Consider the following 14,059-nt stretch of genomic DNA (forward strand, 5'->3'; position numbering starts at 1 on the left):
ATATTTTCTCATATTACCACCCGCCGTTTTTGTTCGTCATACAGACGCGTCAATTATTACAACATTTTTTCAATATCAAACAAGAGAACTGGCCGCGAACGCACCTTGAGCAAGCATGCATGCCGTACTGAACAGGGAAGGCAGCTCATATTTTCTCATATTACCACCCGCCGTTTTTGTTCGTCATACAGACGCGTCAATTATTACAACATTTTTTCAATATCAAACAAGAGAACTGGCCGCGAACGCACCTTGAGCAAGCATGCATGCCGTACTGAACAGGGAAGGCAGCTCATATTTTCTCATATTACCACCCGCCGTTTTTGTTCGTCATACAGACGCGTCAATTATTACAACATTTTTTCAATATCAAACAAGAGAACTGGCCGCGAACGCACCTTGAGCAAGCATGCATGCCGTACTGAACAGGGAAGGCAGCTCATATTTTCTCATATTACCACCCGCCGTTTTTGTTCGTCATACAGACGCGTCAATTATTACAACATTTTTTCAATATCAAACAAGAGAACTGGCCGCGAGCGCACATTGAGCAAGCATGCATGCCGTACTGAACAGGGCAGGCAGCTCATATTTTCTTATATTAACACCCACCGTTTTTTTCGTCGTACACACGGTCAAGTATTACAACATTTTTTTCCATATAAACAAGAGAACTGGCCGCGAGCGCACCTTGAGCAAGCATGCACGCCGTACTGAACAGGGAAGGCAGCTCATATTTTCTCATATTACCACCCGCCGTTTTTGTTCGTCATACAGACGCGTCAATTATTACAACATTTTTTCAATATCAAACAAGAGAACTGGCCGCGAACGCACCTTGAGCAAGCATGCATGCCGTACTGAACAGGGAAGGCAGCTCATATTTTCTCATATTACCACCCGCCGTTTTTGTTCGTCATACAGACGCGTCAATTATTACAACATTTTTTCAATATCAAACAAGAGAACTGGCCGCGAACGCACCTTGAGCAAGCATGCATGCCGTACTGAACAGGGAAGGCAGCTCATATTTTCTCATATTACCACCCGCCGTTTTTGTTCGTCATACAGACGCGTCAATTATTACAACATTTTTTCAATATCAAACAAGAGAACTGGCCGCGAACGCACCTTGAGCAAGCATGCATGCCGTACTGAACAGGGAAGGCAGCTCATATTTTCTCATATTACCACCCGCCGTTTTTGTTCGTCATACAGACGCGTCAATTATTACAACATTTTTTCAATATCAAACAAGAGAACTGGCCGCGAACGCACCTTGAGCAAGCATGCATGCCGTACTGAACAGGGAAGGCAGCTCATATTTTCTCATATTACCACCCGCCGTTTTTGTTCGTCATACAGACGCGTCAATTATTACAACATTTTTTCAATATCAAACAAGAGAACTGGCCGCGAACGCACCTTGAGCAAGCATGCATGCCGTACTGAACAGGGAAGGCAGCTCATATTTTCTCATATTACCACCCGCCGTTTTTGTTCGTCATACAGACGCGTCAATTATTACAACATTTTTTCAATATCAAACAAGAGAACTGGCCGCGAACGCACCTTGAGCAAGCATGCATGCCGTACTGAACAGGGAAGGCAGCTCATATTTTCTCATATTACCACCCGCCGTTTTTGTTCGTCATACAGACGCGTCAATTATTACAACATTTTTTCAATATCAAACAAGAGAACTGGCCGCGAACGCACCTTGAGCAAGCATGCATGCCGTACTGAACAGGGAAGGCAGCTCATATTTTCTCATATTACCACCCGCCGTTTTTGTTCGTCATACAGACGCGTCAATTATTACAACATTTTTTCAATATCAAACAAGAGAACTGGCCGCGAACGCACCTTGAGCAAGCATGCATGCCGTACTGAACAGGGAAGGCAGCTCATATTTTCTCATATTACCACCCGCCGTTTTTGTTCGTCATACAGACGCGTCAATTATTACAACATTTTTTCAATATCAAACAAAAGAACTGGCCGCGAACGCACCTTGAGCAAGCATGCATGCCGTACTGAACAGGGAAGGCAGCTCATATTTTCTCATATTACCACCCGCCGTTTTTGTTCGTCATACAGACGCGTCAATTATTACAACATTTTTTCAATATCAAACAAGAGAACTGGCCGCGAACGCACCTTGAGCAAGCATGCATGCCGTACTGAACAGGGAAGGCAGCTCATATTTTCTCATATTACCACCCGCCGTTTTTGTTCGTCATACAGACGCGTCAATTATTACAACATTTTTTCAATATCAAACAAGAGAACTGGCCGCGAACGCACCTTGAGCAAGCATGCATGCCGTACTGAACAGGGAAGGCAGCTCATATTTTCTCATATTACCACCCGCCGTTTTTGTTCGTCATACAGACGCGTCAATTATTACAACATTTTTTCAATATCAAACAAGAGAACTGGCCGCGAACGCACCTTGAGCAAGCATGCATGCCGTACTGAACAGGGAAGGCAGCTCATATTTTCTCATATTACCACCCGCCGTTTTTGTTCGTCATACAGACGCGTCAATTATTACAACATTTTTTCAATATCAAACAAGAGAACTGGCCGCGAACGCACCTTGAGCAAGCATGCATGCCGTACTGAACAGGGAAGGCAGCTCATATTTTCTCATATTACCACCCGCCGTTTTTGTTCGTCATACAGACGCGTCAATTATTACAACATTTTTTCAATATCAAACAAGAGAACTGGCCGCGAACGCACCTTGAGCAAGCATGCATGCCGTACTGAACAGGGAAGGCAGCTCATATTTTCTCATATTACCACCCGCCGTTTTTGTTCGTCATACAGACGCGTCAATTATTACAACATTTTTTCAATATCAAACAAAAGAACTGGCCGCGAGCGCACATTGAGCAAGCATGCATGCCGTACTGAACAGGGAAGGCAGCTCATATTTTCTCATATTACCACCCGCCGTTTTTGTTCGTCATACAGACGCGTCAATTATTACAACAATTTTTCAATATCAAACAAAAGAACTGGCCGCGAACGCACCTTGAGCAAGCATGCATGCCGTACTGAACAGGGAAGGCAGCTCATATTTTCTCATATTACCACCCGCCGTTTTTGTTCGTCATACAGACGCGTCAATTATTACAACATTTTTTCAATATCAAACAAGAGAACTGGCCGCGAACGCACCTTGAGCAAGCATGCATGCCGTACTGAACAGGGCAGGCAGCTCATATTTTCTCATATTACCACCCGCCGTTTTTGTTCGTCATACAGACGCGTCAATTATTACAACATTTTTTCAATATCAAACAAGAGAACTGGCCGCGAACGCACCTTGAGCAAGCATGCATGCCGTACTGAACAGGGAAGGCAGCTCATATTTTCTCATATTACCACCCGCCGTTTTTGTTCGTCATACAGACGCGTCAATTATTACAACATTTTTTCAATATCAAACAAGAGAACTGGCCGCGAACGCACCTTGAGCAAGCATGCATGCCGTACTGAACAGGGAAGGCAGCTCATATTTTCTCATATTACCACCCGCCGTTTTTGTTCGTCATACAGACGCGTCAATTATTACAACATTTTTTCAATATCAAACAAGAGAACTGGCCGCGAACGCACCTTGAGCAAGCATGCATGCCGTACTGAACAGGGAAGGCAGCTCATATTTTCTCATATTACCACCCGCCGTTTTTGTTCGTCATACAGACGCGTCAATTATTACAACAATTTTTCAATATCAAACAAGAGAACTGGCCGCGAGCGCACATTGAGCAAGCATGCATGCCGTACTGAACAGGGCAGGCAGCTCATATTTTCTCATATTAACACCCACCGTTTTTTTCGTCGTACACACGGTCAAGTATTACAACATTTTTTTCCATATAAACAAGACAACTGGCCGCGAGCGCACCTTGAGCAAGCATGCACGCCGTACTGAACAGGGCAGGCAGCTCATATTTTCTCATATTACCACCCGCCGTTTTTGTTCGTCATACAGACGCGTCAAGTATTACAACATTTTTTCAATATCAAACAGGAGAACTGGCCGCGAGCGCACCTTGAGCAAGCATGCATGCCGTACTGAACAGGGAAGGCAGCTCATATTTTCTCATATTACCACCTGCCGTTTTTGTTCGTCATACACACGCGTCAAGTATTACAACTTTTTTTCCATATCAAACAAGAGAACTGGCCGCGAGCGCAACTTCAGCAATTATGCATGCCGTACTGAACAGGGCAGGCAGCTCATATTTTCTCATATTACCACCCGCCGTTTTTGTTCGTCATACAGACGCGTCAAGTATTACAACATTTTTTCAATATCAAACAAGAGAACTGGCCGCGAGCGCACCTTGAGCAAGCATGCATGCCGTACTGAACAGGGAAGGCAGCTCATATTTTCTCATATTACCACCTGCCGTTTTTGTTCGTCATACACACGCGTCAAGTATTACAACTTTTTTTCCATATCAAACAAGAGAACTGGCCGCGAGCGCAACTTGAGCAATTATGCATGCCGTACTGAACAGGGAAGGCAGCTCATATTTTCTCATTTTACCACCTGCCGTTTTTGTTCGTCATACAAACGCGCCAAGTATTAAAACATTTTTTCAATATCGAACAGGAGAGCTGGCCGCGAGCGCACCTTGAGCAAGCATGCATGCCGTACTGAACAGGGCAGGCAGCTCATATTTTCTCATATTACCACCTGCCGTTTTTGTTCGTCATACAGACGCGTCAAGTATTACATTTTTTCCATATCAAACAAGAGAACTGGCCGCGAGCGCAGCTTGAGCAAGCATGCATGCCGTACTGAACAGGGGAGGCCGCTCATATTTTCTCATATCACCACCCCCATTTTTGTTCGTCATACAGACACGTCAAGTATTACAACATTTTTTCCATATCAAACAAGAGAACTGGCCGCGAGCGCACCTTGAGCAAGCATGCATGCCGTACTGAGCAGGGGAGGCAGCTCATATTTTCTCATATTACCACCCGCCGTTTTTGTTCGTCATACAGATGCATCAAGTATTACAACATTTTTTGCATATAAACAAGAGAACTGGCCGCGAGCGCACCTTGAGCAAGCATGCATGCCGTACTGAACAGGAAAGGCCGCTCATATTTTCTCATATTACCACCCACCGTTTTTGTTCGTCATACAGACGCATCAAGTATTACAACATTTTTTAAATATCAAACAAGAGAACTGGCCGCGAGAGCACCTTGAGCAAGCATGCATGCCGTACTGAACAGGGCAGGCAGCTCATATTTTCTCATATTATCACCCGCCGTTTTTGTTCGTCATACAGACGCGTCAAGTATTACAACAATTTTTCAATATCAAACAAGAGAACTGGCCGCGAGCGCACCTTGAGCAAGCATGCATGCCGTACTGAACAGGGAAGGCAGCTCATATTTTCTCATATTAACACCTGCCGTTTTTGTTCGTCATACACACACGTCAAGTATTACAACATTTTTTCAATATCAAACAAGAGAACTGGCCGCGAGCGCACCTTGAGCAAGCATGCATGCCGTACTGAACAGGGAAGGCAGCTCATATTTTCTCATATTAACACCTGCCGTTTTTGTTCGTCATACACACACGTCAAGTATTACAACATTTTTTCAATATCAAACAAGAGAACTGGCCGCGAGCGCACCTTGAGCAAGCATGCATGCCGTACTGAACAGGGCAGGCAGCTCATATTTTCTCATATTACCACCCGCCGTTTTTGTTCGTCATATACACGCGTCAAATATTACAACATTTTTTGATATCAAACAAGAGAACTGGCCGCGAGCGCACCTTGAGCAAGCATGCATGCCGTACTGAACAGGGAAGGCAGCTCATATTTTCTCATATTACCACCCGCCGTTTTTGTTCGTCATACAGACGCGTCAATTATTACAACATTTTTTCAATATCAAACAAGAGAACTGGCCGCGAACGCACCTTGAGCAAGCATGCATGCCGTACTGAACAGGGGAGGCCGCTCATATTTTCTGATATCACCACCCGCCGTATTTGTTCGTCATACAGACGCGTCAATTATTACAACATTTTTTCAATATCAAACAAGAGAACTGGCCGCGAACGCACCTTGAGCAAGCATGCATGCCGTACTGAACAGGGGAGGCCGCTCATATTTTCTGATATCACCACCCGCCGTTTTTGTTCGTCATACAGACGCGTCAATTATTACAACATTTTTTTCAATATCAAACAAGAGAACTGGCCGCGAACGCACCTTGAGCAAGCATGCATGCCGTACTGAACAGGGGAGGCCGCTCATATTTTCTGATATCACCACCCGCCGTATTTGTTCGTCATACAGACGCGTCAATTATTACAACATTTTTTCAATATCAAACAAGAGAACTGGCCGCGAACGCACCTTGAGCAAGCATGCATGCCGTACTGAACAGGGGAGGCCGCTCATATTTTCTGATATCACCACCCGCCGTATTTGTTCGTCATACAGACGCGTCAATTATTACAACATTTTTTCAATATCAAACAAGAGAACTGGCCGCGAACGCACCTTGAGCAAGCATGCATGCCGTACTGAACAGGGAAGGCAGCTCATATTTTCTCATATTACCACCCGCCGTTTTTGTTCGTCATACAGACGCGTCAATTATTACAACATTTTTTCAATATCAAACAAGAGAACTGGCCGCGAACGCACCTTGAGCAAGCATGCATGCCGTACTGAACAGGGGAGGCCGCTCATATTTTCTGATATCACCACCCGCCGTATTTGTTCGTCATACAGACGCGTCAATTATTACAACATTTTTTCAATATCAAACAAGAGAACTGGCCGCGAACGCACCTTGAGCAAGCATGCATGCCGTACTGAACAGGGGAGGCCGCTCATATTTTCTGATATCACCACCCGCCGTATTTGTTCGTCATACAGACGCGTCAATTATTACAACATTTTTTCAATATCAAACAAGAGAACTGGCCGCGAACGCACCTTGAGCAAGCATGCATGCCGTACTGAACAGGGGAGGCCGCTCATATTTTCTGATATCACCACCCGCCGTTTTTGTTCGTCATACAGACGCGTCAATTATTACAACATTTTTTCAATATCAAACAAGAGAACTGGCCGCGAACGCACCTTGAGCAAGCATGCATGCCGTACTGAACAGGGGAGGCCGCTCATATTTTCTGATATCACCACCCGCCGTATTTGTTCGTCATACAGACGCGTCAATTATTACAACATTTTTTCAATATCAAACAAGAGAACTGGCCGCGAACGCACCTTGAGCAAGCATGCATGCCGTACTGAACAGGGGAGGCCGCTCATATTTTCTGATATCACCACCCGCCGTATTTGTTCGTCATACAGACGCGTCAAGTATTACAACATTTTTTCAATATCAAACAAGAGAACTGGCCGCGAGCGCACCTTGAGCAAGCATGCATGCCGTACTGAACAGGGAAGGCAGCTCATATTTTCTCATATTATCACCCGCCGTTTTTGTTCGTCATACAGACGCGTATATTATTACAACATTTTTTCAATATCAAACAAGAGAACTGGCCGCGAACGCACCTTGAGCAAGCATGCATGCCGTACTGAACAGGGGAGGCCGCTCATATTTTCTGATATCACCACCCGCCGTATTTGTTCGTCATACAGACGCGTCAAGTATTACAACATTTTTTCCATATCAAACAAGAGAACTGGCCGCGAGCGCACCTTGAGCAAGCATGCACGCCGTACTGAACAGGGGAGGCAGCTCATATTTTCTCATATTACCACCCGCCATTTTTGTTCGTCATACAGATGCGTCAAGTATTACAACATTTTTTCCATATAAACAAGACAACTGGCCGCGAGCGCACCTTGAGCAAGCATTCATGCCGTACTGAACAGGGAAGGCAGCTCATATTTTCTCATATTACCACCCGCCGTTTTTGTTCATCATACAGACGCGTCAAGTATTACAACATTTTTTCAATATCAAACAAGAGAACTGGCCGCGAGCGCACCTTGAGCAAGCATGCACGCCGTACTGAACAGGGCAGGCAGCTCATATTTTCTCATATTACCACCCGCCGTTTTTGTTCGTCATACAGACGCGTCAAATTACAACATTTTTTCAATATCAAACATGAGAACTGGCCGCGAGCGCACCTTGAGCAAGCATGCATGCCGTACTGAACAGGGAAGGCAGCTCATATTTTCTCATATTACCACCCTCCGTTTTTGTTCGTCATACACACGCGTCAAGTATTACAACATTTTTTCAATATCAAACAAGAGAACTGGCCGCGAATGCACCTTGAGCAAGCATGCACGCTGTACTGAACAGGGCAGGCAGCTCATATTTTCTAATATTACCACCCGCCGTTTTTGTTCCTCATACAGACGCGTCAAGTATTACAACATTTTTTCCATATCAAACAAGAGAACTGGCCCCGAGCGCACCTTGAGCAAGCATGCAAGCCGTACTGAACAGGGCAAGCAGCTCATATTTTCTTATATTACCACCCGCCGTTTTTGTTCGTCATACAGACGCGTCAAGTATTACAACATTTTTTCCATATAAACAAGAGAACTGGCCGCGAGCGCACCTTGAGCAAGCGTGCACGCCGTACTGAACAGGGTAGGTAGCTCATATTTTCTCATATTACCACCCGCCGTTTTTGTTCGTCATACAGACGCGTCAAGTATTACATTTTTTCCATATCAAACAAGAGAACTGGCCCCGAGCGCACCTTGAGCAAGCATGCAAGCCGTACTGAACAGGGCAAGCAGCTCATATTTTCTTATATTACCACCCGCCGTTTTTGTTCCTCATACAGACGCGTCAAGTATTACAACATTTTTTCCATATCAAACAAGAGAACTGGCCCCGAGCGCACCTTGAGCAAGCATGCAAGCCGTACTGAACAGGGCAAGCAGCTCATATTTTCTTATATTACCACCCGCCGTTTTTGTTCGTCATACAGACGCGTCAAGTATTACATTTTTTCCATATCAAACAAGAGAACTGGCCCCGAGCGCACCTTGAGCAAGCATGCAAGCCGTACTGAACAGGGCAAGCAGCTCATATTTTCTTATATTACCACCCGCCGTTTTTGTTCGTCATACAGACGCGTCAAGTATTACAACATTTTTTCCATATAAACAAGAGAACTGGCCGCGAGCGCAGCTTGAGCAAGCATGCATGCCGTACTGAACAGGGCAGGCAGCTCATATTTTCTAATATTACCACCCGCCGTTTTTGTTCGTCATACAGACGCGTCAAGTATTACAACAGTTTTTCCATATCAAACAAGAGAACTGTCCGCGAGCGCACCTTGAGCAAGCATGCACGCCGTACTGAACAGGGGAGGCAGCTCATATTTTGTCATATTACCACCCGCCGTTTTTGTTCGTCATACAGAGGCGTCAAGTATTACAACATTTTTTCCATATCAAAAAAGAGAACTGGCCACGAGCGCACCTTGAGCAAGCATGCACGCCGTACTGAACAGGGGAGGCAGCTCATATTTTCCCATATTACCACCCGCCGTTTTTGTTCGTCATACAGATGTGTCAAGTATTACAATTTTTCCATATAAACAAGAGAACTGGCCGCGAGCGCACCTTGAGCAAGCATGCACGCCGTACTGAACAGGGCAGGCAGCTCATATTTTCTCATATTGCCACCCGCCGTTTTTGTTCGTCATACAGACGTGTCAAGTATTACAACATTTTTTCCATATCAAACAAGAGAACTGGCCACGAGCGCACCTTGAGCAAGCATGCACGCCGTACTGAACAGGGGAGGCAGCTCATATTTTCCCATATTACCACCCACCGTTTTTGTTCGTCATACAGACGTGTCAAGTATTACAACATTTTTTCCATATGAACAAGAAAACTGGCCGCGAGCGCACCTTGAGCAAGTGTGCACGCCGTACTGAACAGGGAAGGAAGCTCATATTTTCTCATATTACCACCCGCCGTTTTTGTTCGTCATACAGACGTGTCAAGTATTACAACATTTTTTCCATATCAAACAAGAGAACTGGCCACGAGCGCACCTTGAGCAAGCATGCACGCCGTACTGAACAGGGGAGGCAGCTCATATTTTCCCATATTACCACCCGCCGTTTTTGTTCGTCATACAGACGCGTCAAGTATTACAACATTTTTTCCATATAAACAAGAGAACTGGCCGCGAGCGCACCTTGAGCAAGCATGCATGCCGTACTGAACAGGGGAGGCAGCTCATATTTTCCCATATTACCACCCGCCGTTTTTGTTCGTCATACAGACGTGTCAAGTATTACAACATTTTTTCCATATGAACAAGAAAACTGGCCGCGAGCGCACCTTGAGCAAGCATGCACGCCGTACTGAACAGGGGAGGCAGCTCATATTTTCCCATATTACCACCCGCCGTTTTTGTTCGTCATACAGACGTGTCAAGTATTACAACATTTTTTCCATATGAACAAGAAAACTGGCCGCGAGCGCACCTTGAGCAAGCATGCACGCCGTACTGAACAGGGGAGGCAGCTCATATTTTCCCATTATACCACCCGCCGTTTTTGTTCGTCATACAGACGCGTCAAGTATTACAACATTTTTTCCATATAAACAAGAGAACTGGCCACGAGCGCACCTTGAGCAAGCATGCACGCCGTACTGAACAGGGGAGGCAGCTCATATTTTCCCATATTACCACCCGCCGTTTTTGTTCGTCATACAGACGTGTCAAGTATTACAACATTTTTTCCATATGAACAAGAAAACTGGCCGCGAGCGCACCTTGAGCAAGCATGCACGCCGTACTGAACAGGGGAGGCAGCTCATATTTTCCCATATTACCACCCGCCGTTTTTGTTCGTCATACAGACGCGTCAAGTATTACAACATTTTTTCCATATAAACAAGAAAACTGGCCGCGAGCGCAACTTGAGCAAGTGTGCACGCCGTACTGAACAGGGTAGGTAGCTCATATTTTCTCATATTACCACCCGCCGTTATTGTTCGTCATACAGACGCGTCAAGTATTACAACATTTTTTGCATATAAACAAGAAAACTGGCCGCGAGCGCACCTTGAGCAAGTGTGCACGCCGTACTGAACAGGGTAGGTAGCTCATATTTTCTCATATTACCACCCGCCGTTATTGTTCGTCATACAGACGCGTCAAGTATTACAACATTTTTTCCATATAAACAAGAGAACTGGCCGCGAGCGCACCTTGAGCAAGCGTGCACGCCGTACTGAACAGGGAAGGCAGCTCATATTTTCTCATATTAACACCTGCCGTTTTTGTTCGTCATACACACACGTCAAGTATTACAACATTTTTTCAATATCAAACAAGAGAACTGGCCGCGAGCGCACCTTGAGCAAGCATGCATGCCGTACTGAACAGGGCAGGCAGCTCATATTTTCTCATATTACCACCCGCCGTTTTTGTTCGTCATATACACGCGTCAAATATTACAACATTTTTTGATATCAAACAAGAGAACTGGCCGCGAGCGCACCTTGAGCAAGCATGCATGCCGTACTGAACAGGGAAGGCAGCTCATATTTTCTCATATTACCACCCGCCGTTTTTGTTCGTCATACAGACGCGTCAATTATTACAACATTTTTTCAATATCAAACAAGAGAACTGGCCGCGAACGCACCTTGAGCAAGCATGCATGCCGTACTGAACAGGGGAGGCCGCTCATATTTTCTGATATCACCACCCGCCGTATTTGTTCGTCATACAGACGCGTCAATTATTACAACATTTTTTCAATATCAAACAAGAGAACTGGCCGCGAACGCACCTTGAGCAAGCATGCATGCCGTACTGAACAGGGGAGGCCGCTCATATTTTCTGATATCACCACCCGCCGTTTTTGTTCGTCATACAGACGCGTCAATTATTACAACATTTTTTTCAATATCAAACAAGAGAACTGGCCGCGAACGCACCTTGAGCAAGCATGCATGCCGTACTGAACAGGGGAGGCCGCTCATATTTTCTGATATCACCACCCGCCGTATTTGTTCGTCATACAGACGCGTCAATTATTACAACATTTTTTCAATATCAAACAAGAGAACTGGCCGCGAACGCACCTTGAGCAAGCATGCATGCCGTACTGAACAGGGGAGGCCGCTCATATTTTCTGATATCACCACCCGCCGTATTTGTTCGTCATACAGACGCGTCAATTATTACAACATTTTTTCAATATCAAACAAGAGAACTGGCCGCGAACGCACCTTGAGCAAGCATGCATGCCGTACTGAACAGGGAAGGCAGCTCATATTTTCTCATATTACCACCCGCCGTTTTTGTTCGTCATACAGACGCGTCAATTATTACAACATTTTTTCAATATCAAACAAGAGAACTGGCCGCGAACGCACCTTGAGCAAGCATGCATGCCGTACTGAACAGGGGAGGCCGCTCATATTTTCTGATATCACCACCCGCCGTATTTGTTCGTCATACAGACGCGTCAATTATTACAACATTTTTTCAATATCAAACAAGAGAACTGGCCGCGAGCGCACCTTGAGCAAGCATGCATGCCGTACTGAACAGGGAAGGCAGCTCATATTTTCTCATATTATCACCCGCCGTTTTTGTTCGTCATACAGACGCGTATATTATTACAACATTTTTTCAATATCAAACAAGAGAACTGGCCGCGAACGCACCTTGAGCAAGCATGCATGCCGTACTGAACAGGGGAGGCCGCTCATATTTTCTGATATCACCACCCGCCGTATTTGTTCGTCATACAGACGCGTCAAGTATTACAACATTTTTTCCATATCAAACAAGAGAACTGGCCGCGAGCGCACCTTGAGCAAGCATGCACGCCGTACTGAACAGGGGAGGCAGCTCATATTTTCTCATATTACCACCCGCCATTTTTGTTCGTCATACAGATGCGTCAAGTATTACAACATTTTTTCCATATAAACAAGACAACTGGCCGCGAGCGCACCTTGAGCAAGCATTCATGCCGTACTGAACAGGGAAGGCAGCTCATATTTTCTCATATTACCACCCGCCGTTTTTGTTCATCATACAGACGCGTCAAGTATTACAACATTTTTTCAATATCAAACAAGAGAACTGGCCGCGAGCGCACCTTGAGCAAGCATGCACGCCGTACTGAACAGGGCAGGCAGCTCATATTTTCTCATATTACCACCCGCCGTTTTTGTTCGTCATACAGACGCGTCAAATTACAACATTTTTTCAATATCAAACATGAGAACTGGCCGCGAGCGCACCTTGAGCAAGCATGCATGCCGTACTGAACAGGGAAGGCAGCTCATATTTTCTCATATTACCACCCTCCGTTTTTGTTCGTCATACACACGCGTCAAGTATTACAACATTTTTTCAATATCAAACAAGAGAACTGGCCGCGAATGCACCTTGAGCAAGCATGCACGCTGTACTGAACAGGGCAGGCAGCTCATATTTTCTAATATTACCACCCGCCGTTTTTGTTCCTCATACAGACGCGTCAAGTATTACAACATTTTTTCCATATCAAACAAGAGAACTGGCCCCGAGCGCACCTTGAGCAAGCATGCAAGCCGTACTGAACAGGGCAAGCAGCTCATATTTTCTTATATTACCACCCGCCGTTTTTGTTCGTCATACAGACGCGTCAAGTATTACAACATTTTTTCCATATAAACAAGAGAACTGGCCGCGAGCGCACCTTGAGCAAGCGTGCACGCCGTACTGAACAGGGTAGGTAGCTCATATTTTCTCATATTACCACCCGCCGTTTTTGTTCGTCATACAGACGCGTCAAGTATTACATTTTTTCCATATCAAACAAGAGAACTGGCCCCGAGCGCACCTTGAGCAAGCATGCAAGCCGTACTGAACAGGGCAAGCAGCTCATATTTTCTTATATTACCACCCGCCGTTTTTGTTCCTCATACAGACGCGTCAAGTATTACAACATTTTTTCCATATCAAACAAGAGAACTGGCCCCGAGCGCACCTTGAGCAAGCATGCAAGCCGTACTGAACA

The sequence above is a fragment of the Rhipicephalus microplus genome, unplaced genomic scaffold (assembly GCF_043290135.1).
Source record: "Rhipicephalus microplus isolate Deutch F79 unplaced genomic scaffold, USDA_Rmic scaffold_12, whole genome shotgun sequence".
Taxonomy (NCBI): Eukaryota; Metazoa; Arthropoda; class Arachnida; order Ixodida; family Ixodidae; genus Rhipicephalus; species Rhipicephalus microplus.